We start from the raw sequence: 20,208 nt of genomic DNA, 5'->3' as shown, positions 1-20,208 counted from the left end.
TCAAGACTTTATACCTGTGCTGCTCGTTCTATTGAGAGATATATTGAACTTTCGGCGTGTAACTGTGCAATTGTGTCTTTCCACACAGCTCAATCTGTTTTTGATTCCTGTATGTTGCAGCTCTGTTATGAGACACATAAACATTTCACGTGGTTGTGACCTTTTCATGAATTGATTCCTTGAACATTATGAAATGCCTCTCCTAGTCCTAGTGGCATTATTTGCTCTGAAACGTAGTTTGTCTGATGTCAGCACATTCTCTCGTCTTTCTCTGGATCAGTGTTAGTCTGATGTCTTTTCCATCCTTTCAGTTCAGTTCAGTTCAGTTGCTCAGTCGTGTCCGACTCTTTGCGACCCCATGAACCGCAGCACGCCAGGCTTCCCTGTCCATCACCAACTCCCAGAGTCCACCCAAATCCATGTCCATTGAGTCGGTGATGCCATCCAACCATCTCATCCTCTGTTGTCCCCTTCTCCTCCTGCCTTCAATCTTTCCCAGCATCAGAGTCTTTTCCAATGAATGAGTTCTTCCCATCAGGTGGCCAAAATTTTGGAGTTTTAGGTTCAGCATCAGTCCTTCCAGTGAATATTCAGGACTGATTTCCTTTAGTTTTCCATCCTTTACTTTTACCCTGTCTGCACCCTTACACACACACACACACACACACACACACACTTAAAATATTTATCTGGTTGTGTCAGGTTGTAGTCATGGCTCGTGGGATCTTCCATGTATCAGGTGGGATCTTGCTCACACACTCAGTAGTTGCAGCATATGGGCTTAGCTGTCCTGTGGCACTTGGGATTTAGTTCCCCTACCAGGGACTGAGCCTGTGTCCCCTGCATTGCAAGGCAGATTCTTAACCACTGGTCCATGGGGAAGTCCCTGCGCCTTTATATTTAAAGTGGGTTTCTTATTGGCTAATAGTCAGCTCTTGCTTTTTAAAAATCTGACAATCTGTACCCTTTATTTGGAGGGGGCCAGTTAGAGACATGGGGCTCCCAGGTGGTGCTTGTGGTAAAGAACCCTCCTGCCAGTGCAGGAGATGTAAGAGATTCGGGTTCAATTCCTGGGTCGGGAAGATCCCCTGGAGGAGTGCATGGCACCCCACTCCAGTATTCTTGCCTGGAGAATCCCATGGACAGAGGAGGCTAGTGGGTTACAGTCCATGGGGACACAAAAAGTCAGACACGACTGAAGTGACGAAGCATGAATGCATGCGTGATTGGAGATGTGGCTGGGTGAAGTCACCATCTTGATATTGGTTTTGTGTTTGTCCCAACTGATCTTTGTCCAGAATTGAGCTCCCGATTCCCCTCAATACGCCCTCCCAGAACTCCCCATCTCAGTGAATACTGCCTCCCCACCCCACCCCCACCCATGCTGGGTGGGGGGTCCCTCGGTGCCTCTCAAACAACTCCAGGCCCCTCCCACCTCCATCTGGTCCAGCAGCAAATCCTGCCCCTCTCCCCAGATGGCTCCCAAATCCAACCACTTTTCTCCAGCTCTGCTGCCCTGCTTCAAGCCCTCGGGCCCTTACCCAGGCGTCTCCAGGCACAAGGGAAACCGTCTTTGTAAACACAGACCGGAACGGTCAGCTTACCGCCTCGCGCACCTGTGGCTTGGCCATTTAGGCCCTTGGCTCTATGCCCACACTCACTTCCCATCTTGGTCTGCCTCAGCCCTGCTGAGCTCCTGTTGTCCTCAAGGCCAGCAGGCTGGCCCCAGCTTGAGAGTCTTCTCCTCTTTCTAAAATGCTCATCCTAACAGAAAGACTCAGACACAGAAAGCAAACTTATGGTGACCAAACGGGAGGAGTGGGTGAGGGGTACACGGGGCTGGGATTAACAGACTCATGCTACTATAAATAAAATAGATAACAGAGATTCTCTTCGTTGGGGTTGAGACCCAGGCGCCTCCAAGATGCCGGCTTACCACTCTTCCCTCATGGACCCTGACACCAAACTCATTGGAAACATGGCACTACTGAGTATCAGAAGTCAGTTCAAAGGACCTGCCCCTAGAGAGACAAAAGATACAGATATTGTGGATGAAGCTATCTATTACTTTAAGGCCAATGTCTTCTTCAAAAACTATGAAATTAAGAATGAAGCCAATAGGACCTTGATATATATATATAACTCTCTACATTTCTGAGTGTCTAAAGAAACTCCAAAAGTGAAATTCTAAAAGCCAAGGCGAGAAAGAAATGTATACACTGGGAATCACTGATTTTCCCATTCCTGGAGAGCCTGGTTTTCCACTTAATGCCATTTATGCCAAACCTGCAAACAAATAGGAAGATGAAGTGATGAGGGCCTACTTACAACAGTTGAGGCAAGAGACTGGACTGAGACTTTGTGAGAAAGTTTTTGACCCTCAAAATGATAAACCCAGCAAGTGGTGGGCTTGCTTTGTGAAGAGACAGTTCATGAACAAGAGTCTTTCAGGGCCTGGACAATAAAGCCAGTCTCGGGTGGACCCCGGCTCCACAGTCGTGGCAGCATTCACAGCAAGATGTACACAGTTCTTTGCCTTTATTTCATAAAGTTTTATACAGAGGAGAGAAGAGCGTGTGTCTTTACTTGAAGAGCTCTTTATCAAGAATTTGGGGTGGGATGGGTGGGAAAGAATGAATTGTTGCCTGGTGATTTGAAATGTCTGCAGTATTAAGCTGGTGCTTAATAAATAATAATAAAGAAATTTCTAACATTTCAAAAAAAAAAAGATAACCAACAAGGACCTCCTATATAGCACAGGGAACTATATTTAATATCTTGTAATAATCTATAATGGAAGAGAATCTGACAAAGAATATACATATATATATGGTGTTGCTGTTCAGTCGCTAAGTCATGTCCGACTCTTTGCGACCCCATGGACTGCAGCACGCCAGGCTTCCCTGTCCATCACCATCTCCCGGAGTTTGCTCAAACTCATGTCCGTTGAGTCGGTGGTGTTATCCAACCATCTCATCCTCTGTTGTCCCCTTCTCCTCCTACCCTCAATCTTTCCCAGCATCAGTCTTATCCAATGAGTCAGTCCTTCACATCAGGTGGCCAAATTATTGGAGCTTCAGCTTCAGCATCAGCCCTTCCCATGGATATTCAGGATTGACTTCCTTTAGGGTTGACTGGTTTGATCCCCTTACAACTGAATCACTTTGCCGTATACCTGAAACTACAGCAGTGTAAATCAACTATATTTCAATTAAACTTTTTTTAAAAATAAAAATAAAAATATATTCCTCCAGGATCCTAAAGGGTTCGCTCCTTCTCTTCACCAGACCTCCGCTAAAGCAGGACCCTTTAGAGGAGCCTACAAAATAACTGCTCGCCCCTGCTCCCCACTGCTCCCCACTGCTCGCCCCTTTATTAATTGCTCCATTTTCCTTAGGGGCATGTTTCTCTGTACGAGATATACTTGCGATTCTTGCTCAGGGTCCACTCCTCCTACTAGAATGTGATTCCACGCAGTGCAGGGCTTGCTCTGGTTAACGCTGAAATGCAGGGCAGGCCAGTGCCTGGAACTGCATTTTGCTCACCATGAGTGAGGAGGGAGCCTCTGAGACCTGAGGAAATAGAGTGCTTCTGTTCCTTCCCAGTGAATTACAAGGTGATTCTAAAAAAAACAGAAGATTTTTAAAAGGTATGACTCAGCAACTGTTACTGAGAGCATAACAGGCAGGAAGGCCAGGGATCTCCAAACGGAGGAAATAGGCTGCCAGTGTCTCTTAAAATTCTGTGTTGCTGTGACAACACCTGGTTCCACCTGAACTTAACTTTTCTCAAACCTTGAGCTAAGAAAAACCAATGCTTTTTTCTTTCTTTTTTTTTTTTTTTTCCAATGCTTTTTTCTTATGGGAATGTTTTTCTTAAGCTATGTTAATGAAACTATGTATTTGCTTTGGAATTTGCCTTTCTTTAAAATGCTTCCACCTAAGACTAACTTTTTTTCTTTTCTCAAACCGTGGGCTAATAATAGCTCCACAAACCAGTATTCACATCAATTGTTTTATGGCTGGGGGATGACACACCTCATGCCATCCTATCTCAAAAATGCATTTTTTGGAGAGGCGCCTGGTGAAACTCCTTCAGCCTTGAGGTGTCTCTCTTATCTGAGTAATAGCTTTCTAGCAGACATACAACAGCTAAAACTAACAAGAGGGGGCACTCTTCATCCCCCTTCTGATGTCTGTGTCAGAAGCTTTCTCTGTCTGTTTTTCACTTTAATAAAACTCTGCTACACAAAAGCTCTTGAGTGATCAAGCCTGGTCCCTGGTCCCAAAGATAAATCTTCTTCGGAGATCACAAATCTCACACCGTTCACTGTAAGCTATCATCACCTGCAGATACATCAAAGCCGACTTGTAAAGAAATGGTCACAAAAAAAAAAAAAAGAAATGGTCTTGACATTTCCACGATGCTACATACTAAGCACCCCTCCTGTCACACACACACTGTGATCTTCACTCTATGTCATTCCAGACCTTTGGAGCTTAGCTCCATCCATGGTTGAAATGGTACCCATGATGCATTTCTTTAAAAAAAATTTTTTTTTAAATTTATTTGGCTGTGCTGGGTCTTAGTTGTAGCATGTGGGATCTAGTTCCCTGACCAAGGCTCAAACCTGGGCCCCCTGCATTGGAAGTGTGGAGTCTTAGCCACTGGACTGCCAGGGAAGTCCCCCACAATGCATTCCTTCATTTCCTCAAGACTTTGGGAAGGGGCAACACAAATACAAATTTCTAGATGTATCTTTATCAAGAGTCACTTGGTGGGCCGTCTGGGGATTTGAGAGGCCACTTGTTGTGGGCTGAACTATGTCCCCCCAAAAGATATGTTGATGTCCTGACCCCTGGAACCTCATGTGACCATATTTGGATATAGGGTCTTTGCAGATGTGATCAAGTTGAGATGAGGTCATTCTGGATTAGCGTGGGCCCTAAATCCAGTGCCTGGTGTCCTCACGAGAAGAGGGAAATTTGGACCCAGACACACAGACACAGGATGAATGCCATGTGACCGTGGAGGCAGAGACTGGAACGATGTGTCCATAAGCCAAGGGTTGCTGGCCACCACCAGGAGCCAGGAGGGGCCTGGAGCAAATGCTCCTGAGTCTCCCGAGGGAACCAACCTGCCCATATCTGGATTTTGGATGTCCAGGCTTCAGAACTGGGTAAGAGCACATTTCTCTTGTTGTAACCACCCAGTGTGTGGTGATTTGCTACAGCAGTCCTAGGGAAATGAGTGCACCGCTATTCCAGAGACAGCTTCTTCATCTGACCAGAACACTGAATCCTGCATCATGGAAGCTTCGAGACTGTGGGGTGGGAGGAAGCTAGGCATCCATCTGCAGAAAATGAAGCTGTCTGAGACCTCCTGTGGCCGTGGGATAGATCACCCCACTGCAAGTCTGTCACCGTGTCCTCTGCAAAGTAGAATGAGCCAAAGACCTGTGTGTCTGATGTGTCACTGGCCTGCCTGCCTGCCTGCTCAGTCGTGTCCGACTCTTTGCGACCCCATGGACTGTAGCCCACCACGTTCCTCTGTCCGTGGGGTTCTCCAGAATACTGGAGTGGGTAGCCATTTCCTTCTCTGGGGGATCTTCCTGACCCAGGGACTGAACCCCTGTCTCCTGCATCGCAGGCGGATTCTTTACCGCGGAGTCACCTGGGGAAGCCCAGTGTGGCAGAGACGTGACCTTTTGGCAGCTCCCTTAGGAGCGTCGTTGCAACACGCTGCTGTCAGCATCTTTGTGCTGCAGTAGGTGATTCACTTGGATCCTGACACAGAGACAGTCTTGTCACTAAGTGGGAGGGACCTGCAGAGGGAGCTTGGTCTTCCGGGCCTCTGATGCCTGCAGCAGACATTGCAGGTGCAGATGGTGCGAGTCCACGTTCCGACCCTCGTGAAGAGTTTACTGGACCATGAGGTGAGGGATGCCCGGCAGCAGGCTACGTCTCTTGTCGGTTTCCTGGGATTTCCTTCCTGAAAGGTGATTCATGCTTCCTCAGACACAAGCTCCTGCTCCGGGCCCTCTTTCTGTTCTATCCGTTTGTGTCAGCCATAAATACTAGGACCAGGTAGCAATTTGGGGGGTTTGGGTTTTTTTTTAATTTTTCATTTTATGTTGGAGTTAGCTGATTTATAGTGTTGTGTTAGTTTCAGGTGTACGGCAAAAGGATTCAGTTATATCTATTCTTACTCAGATTTTTCCCCATGTAGTCACTACAGAGGATTGAGTGGTGCTCCTGTGCTAGACAGTAAGTTTTTTTTTTAATTAAACTTTTTATTTTGTATTGGAGTATAGCCCGTTAACGAGTAAATCCTTGTTGATTATTTTATATCTAGTACTGTGTGTGTGTTAATCCCCAGTTCCTAATTTATCCCTCCCCACTCCTTTCCACTTTGGTAACCACCCTAAGTTTGTTTTCTATGCTTGTAAACCTGTGTCTATCTTGTAAATAAGTTCATTTGTACAAATGTTTAAAAATAATTTTATTTATTTATTTTTGAATTTCCCTGCTGCGCACAGGCTTTCTCTAGCTGTGGCTAGGGGGGGCTACTCTCTTGTTCCAGTGCCCAGGCTTCACGTTGTGATGGCTTCTCTTTTTGCAGAGCACGGGTTCTAGGACTCCCGCGCTTCAGTAGGTGTGGTTCCTGGGCTCTAGGGCACAGGCTCAGTAGTTATGGCACATGGGCTTAGTTGTTCCGAGGCATGTAGGATCTTCCAGGATCAGGGATCGAACCCAGATCTCCTGCACTGACAGGCAGATTTTTTACCACTGAGCCACCAGGGGAGTTCCTACCAATTTTGAAATTCTGCACATAAGTGATATCATTTGACATTTGTCTTTCTCTGTCTGACTTACTTCACTTCGTATAATCATTTATATGTCCACCCATACTGCCAATGGCATTATTTCATTCTCTCTTTTTTTTTAATGCCTGAGTGCTATTCCACTGTATATGTGTGCACATCCTCTCTATTTCTCTGTCATGGACAGTGAGGTTGGTTCCATGTCTGGGCTGTTGTAAGTAGACCTGCAGCGAACACTGGGGCATGTGTGTCTTTTTGAAGTATTGTTTTCTCCAGATACAAGCCCAGGAGTGGGATTGCTGGATCATTTGGTAGCTGTATTTTTAGTTTTTTATTGAACCCAGGGGGAGGCTTTTGAAATGATCTCCACACCATAGTCACAGAACGCAGTGGAGCAGACTGCACCACCCAAGCCCGGGGAGAGGATGGGTCCCCATTCCGATCACAGGAGGCTGGGCTGGACTGCAGTGACAGAGTACACACACATCTCAGCGGCTCGAACAGTAGAGGCTCATTTCCTGCCCCAGATACGTGTCCACCGGGGGTTGGCTGTAATCTTGCTCTGTGTGATCTTCTGAGATCCAGGCTGAAGGAACAGCGTCTATCTGGAGCACTGTCTGTGGTGTGGCCAGTTCTGGCCGCTGTAACAGAATACATTGACTGGGGGCTTAACCAACAAATGTTTATTGTTCACAGTTCTGGAGGCTGGGAGCCTGGGTTTGGGGGTGCAGCATGCTTGGGTTCTGGCAAGGGCTGTCTTCCTGGTTTACGGATGGCTGCCTTCTTGCTGGGTCCTTACATAGCAAAGAGAGAAATCATCTCTGTAGTGTTTCTTTTTTTTTGGCCACATGGCTTATGGGGTCTTAGTTCCCCAACCAGGGATGGAACCTGGGTCACGGCAGTGAAAGCACTGAGCCCTAACCACTAGATCACCAGGGAATTCACTCTAGTGTGTTTTCTTTCTTTTTTTTTTTTTTTTTTAATAAGGGCACTAATTTCATTCATGAGGAATTCACCTTCATGAACTAATTCCCTCCTAAAGGCCTCATCTCCAAATATCATCAGCTTGGGGGCTGGGGCTTCAGCATGTCCCCTGGGGCAGGGTACAAACAATCAGGACAGGGGATACAAACAGTCAGACCAGAGCACCTGTTTTATGGCAGAAGGAATGAACTATGGGGAGAACCACATGCTGGCTCTTAGGTTTCTGCTCAAAAACGACATGGATCACTTCCTCTCATATTTCATTGGTCGAAGCAAGTCACATGGCCAAGTGTGACATCACCGGACACGGATATGTAAACTCACAGAGAGGGGAAATGGAATGCTGCAGTAAGCAGTGAGATGCGAAGGCAAAAGGAGTTCTGTTTCTAAGAAAATGAAGTTGAATTTTTTGGGAAGACCAGATAAAGGCAAGTCCCTAAAAATACTGTTGAATTACATTCAAGTCAGATAAGTGAAGACACTGGGGAAATCATAAACATCTAGGATTCTGTGTATCAGCTGCTAACACAGTGCCTTTCAGCTCTCACACTGAAGAAACCAAGAAATTATACACAGTCTATCATAGGTGTGGACTGTGCATGGAAGATGAGGAGGCATTTGAATGGGCATCTTCCCCAAACTAAAGGCTCCACAAACTTAAAAGCCATTGTGAACTCGTTTAGTGTTCAGGCCAGGAAACAACCCACTCCAGGTATTTTAAGTAGAAAGGGATTTCATAGAGGGAGTTGAGTGCTTACAAAAAGGCACAGACATCAAGGGCTGATCCAGACCTGTGCTTTATGGCCCTGCCATGACAGCTGTCACCCAGAAGGCAGAGCTTGTTCCTGTCTGATCACCCACACCATGAAGCAGGTAACCAGGCAGAGGGGCTTAGGTCCAGCTACTGCCAACGTACATGTCTGCCAGAGTCTGCTTGACCCCATTGCCCTAATCTCCTTGGAAAGATTATACCCAAGGCTTGCATGGATATGTTCAGTTGGTAAAACCTTATGTCCAACAGAATCCTAGCTGCAAGAGAGTCTGGGAAATGTAGGGTCTTTATTTTAGTGTTCCTACCTCAGCAAATAGATAGAGAGTTAAATGAGGGTTGAAAGAAGCTATGTATCCAGTAAAATTGGCAAATACATGAATATACTTTTATATGTAAATGTATTTTTCTTTTATAGAGTTTAAAATAAGTTGTTAAGGGTGCAGACACTTCCACGTGCCCTGGAAGCCCAAGGTTTTGTATCTCCAGCTCCCGGAACAAAGTTCAGCACAGAGCTGGGACTCTCTGAATATTTACTGAGTGAACAAACGCGCGATTATCCCTAATTGATAGCTGAGGAAACCAAGTCTCGGAGAGATTGCATATCTCACTGAAAATGACAAGGCTGGATGGTCATGCAGGCAGGCTACAGGAATGACATACTGGGCTGATTTCTCCGTGAGAGGGTAATATTTTGAAGTACAAGGAGTCTGATTTGCAAAGTAGCGTGGGACTCTAAAAATGACTGCCCCAAGTTGAAAACATGCAAAACCACCTTAGTCAGTGCGTGGGGGAGGTTTGCAGGATACCATTAATATACTAAAAGCCACTGAAGTGTACACTTTAAAAATGGTTAAGGTGGTGAATTGTATGTTATGTGAACTTTGTCCCAATAGAAATTGTTTAATGAACAAGTGATAGAAAAAAAAAAATCAGTGGGGAAAGTGTGATTGTTCTATGACCTTCAAAACATTAACAATTTTCTTCTTGGTTATAATTACATAGGGAAATAAAAAATAGTACAACTAACATTTATCTAGTACATTCTAACTTAAAACACCAGAAGCACGGAGAATTACAGTGCTCTGTTTCTTTGTACAAAGGTCACACAGATGCTAAAACTGGAAAGATCCAGAGAAGGTGAGCACAGTTTTGCCCAAAGGTGACACAAATTCACGAAGTGGTCTGACTTTTTACAACAGTGTGAGTGGACTTAATGCCACAAACTGTATACTTGGAGGTGGATTTTATAGTATGTGTGTTTAACCACAATTTTAAGAAAAACTTATCAGGAGTAGTTTGAACAGTGCTTGCCCCCTTCTGACTGTATAACTGACGATAGGGAACAAGCCTCTTTTCTCTGCCATGGTGAACTGTCAATGTCCTTTCTAGATCTGGACCAGCCTCTGACGTGGCCTTTGCACGTTCAATGATTTGAAACATCTCTGAGTTCCTTTACCATGAAGGTTTTTATTGGCATCACTTCCTCGGAGTCTTCCTCCTTCTCATCACTCACCAGGTTCCTCAGCCGCACACTCTGGCCCTGGAGCAGCAGTGGAATCCACACCTCCCACCAGTTCTTCCTTCTAGAATTGTCACATGCATACTAAGTCACTTCCTCCTAGACCCAGGGATTGAACCCACATCTCTTATGTCTCCTGCACTGGCAGGCAGGTTCCTTACCACTAGCGCCACCTGGGAAGCCCAGTTCACTCCAATTTCACTTTCAGCATTATTAGCAGTTTTTCACTTTCAGCATTATTAGCAGCTTTGGTACCTGTCCTGCACTTCCACCTTTTGGCAAACTCCCTGTGTCAGTGATACATTTTTAAAAATTTATTTATTTTAATTTATATATTTTTAGGTCAGGTCTTAGTTGCTGCAGGGGGGATCTCTGATCTTCACTGCAGCATGTGAGTCCTTTAGGGCAGGTGGCTCTTAGTTGTGAGATCTAGCTCCCCACCCAGGGATTAAATCCAGGCCCCTTTGCATTGCGGAGCACAGTCTTAGCCACTGAACCACCGGGGAGGTTCCTCAATTGATAGATTTCTGTAACATGTTAAGTGGGTTTGTCACAGAAGCCAACACAGCTACGGACGTTGCGGGCGGTGGGAACCGAGGGGCAGGTGCGCCGTGGGCGAGACTGTGAAAGCAGCACCGTGATGGGTTGGTGCAGGCTGAACAGCCCGCAGCGCAGTTTGCGCTTGAGGCAGTTACTCACGGTCACACACTGATATCCCAGCCACACCGGGGGCTGCTGTTATTTAACTGGCCCACAGGAACTAGGATCTGTGCCTGTCGGAGCTGTGTAAGCAGGGGCCGCCTACCTTGTCACTTTCCTTCCCTCTTCCTGCTCCTTTGCCCCCTGCAAGTAGGAGCCAGCCTGGGCCCCTTGCCCCAGGACTGAAAGCGGAAGGTGCCTGTGGGTATTTCAGACTTTGGCTTTTCCCCTAAGTCCCAGACAACAAGGATGTAAGGAAGAGGAAGGAAGGAAGAACTGGTGTCTCCCTTGTGGGCAAAGTGTCCTGGAGAAGTGGTGGGTGATGAGGTATCCTGGGCTGCAGGGAGAGGTAGGTGAGGGGGTCCCAGGCCTGCTGCCCACGGGCCCCCAGAGAGCAATGGAAGGGGTGCGCTCAGGTGCAGGACCCCCGACAGGCTCACCAAAGCAGCCCTCGAGGCTGGGAGCAGCACTGTGGCATAGGATCCAGGGGCTGCAGGGACTGGTGTGGATGGGTGAGGAGTGGCCAGCAGGTCCCATCACCCCCAGCCCAGACCCTGTTCCTGCGGGAGTCCTGACTCAGGAACGTGCAGAACTCTGGAACAGACCCCGTGGAATCGTGGGATGGGAACTGGGGTCAGAAATTAGGCTGTTACAGAAAATGGAGCCTGTGGAATGGCCCGCACACGTTTGTGGCTGGACAGTCATGCCTGTAACAAGCATGGCTGTGCATCATCATGAGCTAGCCTGATCTGATGGCTTTATCTGACATCCACAACGTTGGTGAGATAGCTTACTATCACTGCGGTTTGAACACAGGGTGATACGGTCGAAGGCAGAAGTAACCTGCTTAAGATCTCATAGGTAGCAAGACCATACGAAGAGCTCAAACTCAGGTGATACTGCGCATGCCTAGAGCCCTTTAACCATCAAGACAGTGTGGGCTATCTCTCCCCCCCACACCGTCTCTAATGTAGCACCAAGCACAGAGGGGCTGCCATTGCTCCCTCTCTTGCCCAAACATCCCCCAGCAGCCGCTCTCTGAGCCTCCACTTTCCATCTGTAAAATGGTGATCACTGGCCTAGGGTGGCAGCATGGTCATCCAAATATCTGCTCGGAGGGTTAAGCATCCAATTGTTCACTTTGACAAAGTTTCCTCCTTTACTTCAAGGGATGGACACATTTTACAGCCTCCCCCCGCCCCCGACCCAAATCCCCAGTGGTACTCCCTATCCGGTGAGGTGCAGAGCACAGCATGGTGTCTTGCTAGCTGGGACTTTGTCGAACCTCAGTGCAACGGTCCCTTTTCAGCATGAAGGCGGAGTGGACATGTCCACAATTTTATTGACAAGATAAAACCCCATTTGGCCCTGAGAGTGACAGGACGTAGTGTTTCATCAGCAAACACATACTATTTCCTTGACCCCAATAGATGCTGGAATCCCCTGTTCACTGCTAGTCGGCCTTCTTTAAGTCTGACAATTGCTGTTTCTCTATCCTAAGCAATTTTGTATTTATTTTCTAAATTGAGCAAGAAGGGGCTGTGGTTAAGCCACTTAAGCTCTCTCTACGTCTGTTCCTCGCCCGTGAAGACATGAGATGCTGTGTTTAGAAGCACATTGCCCAGTATTGCCTGGAGAAACTGTGCCTCGTAACCTGGAGGGTGGGGGCTGGTGGTACGTTGAAAATGGGCCTCTGGGATCAAGTGAGGTTGGGAATCCCTATGCTAAACAAAGCTTAAGGACAGGACTTTTCCGCAGCATGTGAAATCTATGCGAAAGCCACATGATTCTCTAGGGGGCAGGGAGGTGCGGTGTTCCCCAAATTACTTGGCTACGGAATGTTTTGGTGGAACTTGAAATCCAGCCAGTGTGGGGCTAGAGACCTCCAGGCGATGCATGGAGCACCCCAGCCCAGAGCAGACCCGGGTGCTCAGTAAACTGGGGCGGCGTTTGACACAGCAGGCGACCAGCGGCTCCTGCTGACAGTCCTCAGTTCCACAGGATGAAGGGCTCCGCAGACACCCACCAGCCTCGCTCGCAGGCTTGTTGAAGGATACCTTTCTTCTGCTACCGAGCTGCCTTTGGAGGGGTTTGGAATGTGAGGCTGGCATGTCAGGGGGTGGTGAGCAAGTTTTGGTTCTGCAGCGATCCTGGTGCTGCCATTACCAGCGGCGTGACCTTGGGTGAGTCCCCTAACTTCTCTGTGCCATCTTCCTCGTCTTTAAATGAAGCTAATGAACCTAACTGCTCCTGCAGCTCTGTGAGGAACCCGTGAGATAAGGCGGTAGAGCTGCCAGAACAGTGAGAGATCACTCACAGCAGCTCTTGTTAATGCTGTTACCAGTAATAGTGATGGCAGTGATGGAGCCCCGTCTGCACTGAGCCCTGATCCCAGGTCTGGGAGGAATGTAGGGCCTTCTGGGCACAGTTCTGTTTAGTTCTGAAGCATATACATACAGGTTTCCTTTATTGAAAAGCTAAGACCAGATATCTTTTTTAAATTGCATATTTATTTCTTCAGCTTGAAAAAAAAAGTGTGGTAAAATATACATAAAACTGGGGCTTCCCAGGTGGCGCTAGTGGTAAAGAATCCACCTGCCCATGCAGGTAGACATAAGAGACACAAGTTTGATCCCTGGGTTGGGAGGATTCCCCTGAAGGAGGGCACAACAACCCACTCCAGTCTTCTCCCCTGGAGAATCCCATGGTCAGAGGAGCCTGGCTGGCTGCAGTTCACAGGGTCGCACAGAGTTGGACACGACAGAAGTGACTTAGCATGCATGCACTCATACATAAAATGGAAGCATTCTAAGTGTACAATCGGTGGCAGCTATCACCACTGTCCGTGTCCAAACAGACAATTTCTACTCTAAACAATAACTCCCCATCACCCCAGCCGGAGGCGCTGCTCTGGAAGGAACTCCTCCTCGGAGCACTGCCTTTTCCCAGAACCCAGGGCCCCCTCGGCTGCCACTTGTCACACACAACACAGAACGCAGCCCCCAGCAGCAGCTTCCGCCCTAGCATCCACTCAGACTTGAAGCCAAGGACAAAGGAGTTCAGCAAGTCTGTGCTTCTTTAACCTCATCTCTCAATACTGCTCCTTCACAATAAAAAAGTGAGGTGGACAATCACACGTGATGCAGTATTCTGGACGGGATCCTGACAGAGCAGAAACATACTAGGAAAAAAACGAAGAAACTCTGAACAAGCTGTGGACTCCAGTTAACAATAACGTGTCTATACCGTTTAATCAACTGTAGCAAACGCACCACCCATGTAAGATGTCAATAAGAAAGGAAATACCAATGTAAGATGTCAATAACAAAGGAAATTGTGCTGTGTGTGGTGGTGGCATGGGGTGTAACACAGGTAGCCCTTTACTCATTGCAGCAAACCGAACACCTTTTAAGTCTGTTAAAGAAAGGGAGGCAGGGGCTGTTGTGATGACCGCATGGGTCACAGAGCCCCTCCTCTCGAGGGGGATCAGACCTCCTAACGAGGCAGTGGGTGGCTCTGGTTCTCTGGGGAAAGGGTCCCCGGGTGGCCATGCCGCGTCTGCTCAGGGCCCGCCCCTCCCTTTACGGTGAAACTCGCAGCTCCCGCCCGCCCTTCCAGCATCCTGAGTATGCTCCCAGAAGACCAGGGGCCTGGCCTTCCAGACACCGGGGTCGACGATGGAGATCAAAGGGGCACGAGGGCCAGGCGGTTCTCACCGAGAGCCGAGTCCCTTCTGGAGGAGCTGCATGGGTTCCTCCGGGTGCAGGAGCCACCTAGTGGAAGGCCTGCGGGCTGAGCAGGCGGACACCTGGGTCCAACCCTGGCTCCTTCGCGTCCAGGCTGTGTGGCCTCAGCACTGACCCCCTCTACGACGCCGACCCCCATACCGCTACTGTTAAGACCTAGTAAGACAACACAGGGCGAGAAGGCGGTTCGCACCGCCACACACCCACTCTGGACGGCTGGCCCCGGAAGTCAGACAAGGACAGCGGGCTCTGCTCAGCGCGTAAACCGCGGTCAGCTTCCCGGGCGGTGGAACCGGGCACCCGCTTCCCGGGGCTGCCGAGTCCCGCCTGGCCTTCGCCCCGCTTCCTAGCCGGCGGCGCGTTCCACGCACCCCGCCTCCCCTGGCCTGGGGGCAGCCCTGGGCCTGTCTGACAGTTGAGGGCACTGAAGGCCGGACCAAGTTTCCGGCGGGCTCCTTATTCAGTCAGGGTTGGGACTTGCCCACGGCGGCGGCGTGCGGACGCCGGGACCCGCCGGAAGCCCGCCAGCTTCGCCGGCCAAAAGCCCGTCTTGATTCCATATCTCTCTAAGCCCTTTACCCCGGGCGCGGCCGCTGAGGTCACGTGCCCCGGCGTCGGCGCGGTCACGTGCCCCGCGGCCCTGTGGACCGGACTCCCTGGGATTGGCCCATCCCTGCCAGGGAGGCGGGAATCTCTCTCCGAGATCTCCGTCCTCTGCGTGAATCTCGCTCGCTCGCGAGACTGCTGTCTGATTGGTGAGTTTAAGCCCCAGAATGCATCGGGCGGGGAGGACGTGCGTCTTCGTGCGCAGCTCGCGTCATCTTTCCGAGCCCGCCTGCAGTTTGCAGTCTTTCTCACCCGGAAACCTATACTCGCTCCCTTGTTTCTGGCGAATGGGACGAGTTTCTCAAAATGGGCCTACGGGCCTCCCGTGGCCGTCCCTGCCCTGGCCCTAAAGGCCTGGTTCACGCGACCTCCTCCGAAGCCTTGGGTTCCGCCCTCGGTTTTGTCTTGACTTGGCTCGCGCTCCAAGCCCTGATCTGAGATTCCTCGTTCCATCTAGACTAGGGCTCCTTAAACCGGATACTTTGACTGGACTTTCTGGGATCCCCTTCAGATTATATGCAGGATAGGCCGTGTGGGAAATGGCAGTCCACTCCAGTATTCCTGCCTGGAGAATCTCATAGACAGAGGAGGCTGGTGGGCTACAGTCCATGGGGTCGCCAAGAGTCGGACACGACTGAGCGACTAACACACAGGCCGTGTAGGAGCCCCTGTGGGTTGGTGGTGGTGGGGCCTTCATCAGGTTTATATGCTAAGAACTCTGGCAGGACTAAGGGGGCCCCACTTAGTCCATCCTTTGGCTTTTTTTTTTTTTCTCAGCATAGAATCTGTCACAGATGTTAAGAGGTGCTTATTAGAGGGAAGAGACTATCCTAACGTTATTTCTCCAAGTTACCCCGTGCACACGCCTCAGTCTGCTCCAAAGGAACACTTGTACACACTTGGTATTACCTGTAGACAACTTTTGATTGCACAACTGCCTGGTGGAGTCAGCCTCTTCTTTCCGGCGGATGGTTCAACCATTCATTCTTTCATCCGGCTTTGACTGAGCTTAACCAGCCAGTGGAGGGTGAAGCACAGCGCCAGACCCTGGAGGCACAGTGATGAACAAGACGGGCGCAGGCTCTGTACCCATTGAGCTCACGGTCTGCGGGAGATACAGTGAAGTTAGAGCTGAGGGACAGGTCGTGAGTGCCTCTGGACGGGTCACCAGGGAAGTCTAAGACTGAAGGATAAATAGCTAATAGCCGAGTCAGGGGGGAGGGGGGAGCAGCCTGGATAAGATGCCAGCTGTCACAGGAGGAGAGGAGAGAAGGTGGCAGGGCCAGTGTTTTGACCCTTGGAGGGTTGCTGGGAGCGTGCGGACTGATGAGAGGAAGGTGAAGAACTCGGGGTGCTCTCGCAGGAAGAGCTGGCTGGCTGTTTATGTGAGCAGTTCAAGGGCAGGAGGCAGTTGGGCAGACTGAGGTGGTAAAGGGAACAGCTGAACAAAGGCTGGTTGTGGAAATCTGAACATCGGCAGGAGCCTCTCTGGGCCTCAGTTTGCCCATCTGTAAAGTGTGGGGGCTGGACCCATCATTAAGGTCCTCCTACCTGTGATTCAAATTGAGCAACACTTGAGTTAGGTGAGGATTTAGAAGTGATTACAGCGTGGAAGGAGAAGGAAGGCAGGAGAGAGTGACAGACACAAAGGGGACACTGGGCAGAGCGGGACTCAGGGCCCTGCCCGGTCAGAGAGCCGGCCCTAGGGTCAGACCCTCGGTCATCCAGCTGGGGGACCTTGGGCAGTTCACTGCAAATCCCAAGGGCTCGAGTTTTGTCTTTATAATTTGGGAATAGTAGTAATAAAAATTCTGGGTGACACTGTTTTTGGGTTTTGGGGGAGACCATAGCCATAGCCGTAGGCAACTCTGAATAAAACAGCATTGATTGTATTACAAACATTAAAGATAATCTCTGGAAAAACAAGCAAGTTTGCCTCTGGGGAGTGGAACTGGGTGAGTGGACAGTTTCAGGCAGGGAGGGCGCAGAGGGTTGGAAGGAGAGGGTTTTTTGCCTTTTTTTTTTTTTTTTACTGCTTTTCATTTTGAATTTCGAACAACATGGCAAGTCAGAGAGTGATGCCAGGCCTTGGTATTTCTGCACTGGTCCCAGCTGGGCACACACCAGACTTGAAGGCAGAGGGAGCATTAGCAAGAACACATTCTGGATATACCTGGACACCTGAGTTCTGATTGCGGGTCTCCCACCAATATACCTTGGATTTATTTTCTTAAGCCTGGCGCGCTGCAGTCCCTGGGGTCTCAGAGTCGGACACGACTGAGCGATTGAACAACAACAAATTCATAAATTTAGAGACAAGTGAGGGCTTTATAGAGGGTAAACAAAATCTTAGGACCCCGCAGGCCTGCGTTTGGATTCACAGTCTATTAGTGACTAGCTGGTGAGCTTGGGTCAATCAATCCCTCGGAATCTCAGTGTTTCCATCTGAAAAGTGGGGATTAAGAACACTAACCTAATTGTGAAAATTCGATAAGATGCTGTGTGCAGAGGGAAAGTCCAGCATGTTGTAGGTGCTCAGTTAGAATTACTTCTGGGTGGGGGAGGGACGGACTGGGAGCTTGGGGTTAGCGGATGCAAACTGTTACATATAGAATGAATAAACAACAGGGTCCCACTGTATAGCACAGGGAATTATATCCAACATCCTGTGATAAACCATAGTGGAAGAGAATATAAAAAAGAATATATATGTATAACAATCACAGTACAGCAGAAATTAACACAAGATTGTAAATCAGCTTTACTTCAATTAAAAAAAAATTCCGTTCTCCCCTTCCAGCTTAGAAGAGCCCACCATGATCTGGACTAGGCTGGAGAAACATAACCGAGTTAATGTTTTTTTCATCTCTCAAGCTCTTAATTTCATTTAAAGGGTCTGATGCTGGGAGAATGCATCAAGAAGCACTGAGTGTTCAGTTTACCGCACAATCTGACCAGCAATTATGTAGAAACAGTTGAACATGAGGCGGCTCAGGCATCCCATATGCCGGAGGGTGGGGAAATCTCTGTGGGCGCTTCTGGCGCCCTCTGGTGGTAGAGAGGGAGACTGCAGATCAGCGTAATGGCATGAGAGGCAGCGGTCCGGCTGACTCCAAATGTTGCATTGATAGGTGATGCATGATTTTTATTTTTTTATTTTTTTTTTATTTTTTTTAATTTTTTTATTAGTTGGAGGCTAATTACTTCACAACATTTCAGTGGGTTTTGTCATACATTGATATGAATCAGCCATAGATTTACACTTATTCCCCATCCCGATCCCCCCTCCCACCTCCCTCTTCACCCGACTCCTCTGGGTCTTCCCAGTGCACCAGGCCCGAGCACTTGTTTCATGCATCCCACCTGGGCTGGTGATCTGTTTCACCATAGATAGTATACATGCTGTTCTTTTGAAATATCCCACCCTCACATTCTCCCACAGAGTTCAAAAGTCTGTTCTGTACTTCTGTGTCTCTTTTTCTGTTTTGCATATAGGGTTATCATTACCATCTTTCTAAATTCCATATATATGTGTTAGTATGCTGTAATGTTCTTTATCTTTCTGGCTTACTTCACTCTGTATAATGGGCTCCAGTTTCATCCATCTCATTAGGACTGATTCAAATGAATTCTTTTTAACGGCTGAGTAATATTCCATGGTGTATATGTACCACAGCTTCCTTATCCATTCATCTGCTGATGGGCATCTAGGTTGCTTCCATGTCCTGGCTATTATAAACAGTGCTGCGATGAACATTGGGGTGCACGTGTCTCTTTCAGATCTGGTTTCCTCAGTGTGTATGCCCAGAAGTGGGATTGCTGGGTCATATGGCAGTTCTATTTCCAAGTTTTTTAAGAAATCTCCACACTGTTTTCCATAGCGGCTGTACTAGTTTGCATTCCCACCAACAGTGTAAGAGGGTTCCCTTTTCTCCACACCCTCTCCAGCATTTATTGCTTGTAGTCTTTTGGATAGCAGCCATCCTGACTGGCGTGTAATGGTACCTCATTGTGGTTTTGATTTGCATTTCTCTAATAATGAGTGATGTTGAGCAACTTTTCATGTGTTTGTTAGCCATCTGTATGTCTTCTTTGGAGAAATGTCTGTTTAGTTCTTTGGCCCATTTTTTGATTGGGTCATTTATTTTTCTGGAATTGAGCTGCAGGAGTTGCTTGTATATTTTTGAGATTAATCCTTTGTCTGTTTCTTCATTTGCTATTATTTTCTCCCAATCTGAGGGCTGTCTTTTCACCTTACTTATAGTTTCCTTTGTAGTGCAAAAGCTTTTAAGTTTCATTAGGTCCCATTTGTTTAGTTTTGCTTTTATTTCCAATATTCTGGGAGGTGGGTCATAGAGGATCTTGCTGTGATTTATGTCGGAGAGTGTTTTGCCTATGTTCTCCTCTAGGAGTTTTTATATTTCTGGTCTTACATTTAGATCTTTAATCCATTTTGAGTTTATTTTTGTGTATGGTGTTAGAAAGTGTTCTAGTTTCATTCTTTTACAAGTGGTTGACCAGTTTTCCCAGCACCACTTGTTAAAGAGGTTGTCTTTTTTCCATTGTATATCCTTGCCTCCTTTGTCAAAGATAAGGTGTCCATAGGTTCGTGGATTTATCTCTGGGCTTTCTATTCTGTTCCATTGATCTATATTTCTGTCTTTGTGCCAGTACCACACTGTCTTGATGACTGTGGCTTTGTAGTAGAGTCTGAGGTCAGGCAGGTTGATTCCTCCAGTTCCATTCTTCTTTCTCAAGATTACTTTGGCTATTCGAGGTTTTTTGTATTTCCATACAAATTGTGAAATTATTTGTTCTAGTTCTGTGAAAAATACCGTTGGTAGCTTGATAGGGATTGCATTGAATCTATAGATTGCTTTGGGTAGAATAGCCATTTTGACAATATTGATTCTTCCAATCCATGAACACGGTATGTATCTCCATCTGTTTGTGTCCTCTTGATTTCTCTCATCAGTGTTTTATAGTTTTCTATGTATAGGTCTTTTGTTTCTTGAGGTAGATATACTCCTAAGTATTTTATTCTTTTTGTTGCAATGGT

At 47.9% G+C, this 20,208-nt stretch overlaps 1 long non-coding RNA gene and 1 pseudogene across 1 annotated transcript in view; both read left to right on the top strand.

The window, feature by feature from the left end:
- Window positions 1-1,874: 1,874 nt before the first annotated feature.
- LOC122454744 lies at window positions 1,875-2,477 on the top strand (annotated as a pseudogene).
- An 11,852-nt stretch (window positions 2,478-14,329) lies between these two features.
- The window catches only part of LOC122454739, a 14,736-nt gene continuing 8,857 nt past the window's right edge, over window positions 14,330-20,208 (top strand). Inside the window, exon 1 of the long non-coding RNA XR_006273512.1 lies at window positions 14,330-15,298. This is a non-coding gene — a long non-coding RNA (uncharacterized LOC122454739). The remainder of the gene's footprint in view (window positions 15,299-20,208) is intronic.

The sequence above is a fragment of the Cervus canadensis genome, chromosome 17 (assembly GCF_019320065.1).
Source record: "Cervus canadensis isolate Bull #8, Minnesota chromosome 17, ASM1932006v1, whole genome shotgun sequence".
NCBI lineage: Eukaryota > Metazoa > Chordata > Mammalia > Artiodactyla > Cervidae > Cervus > Cervus canadensis.
This window is presented reverse-complemented; position numbering and strand designations above follow the sequence as displayed.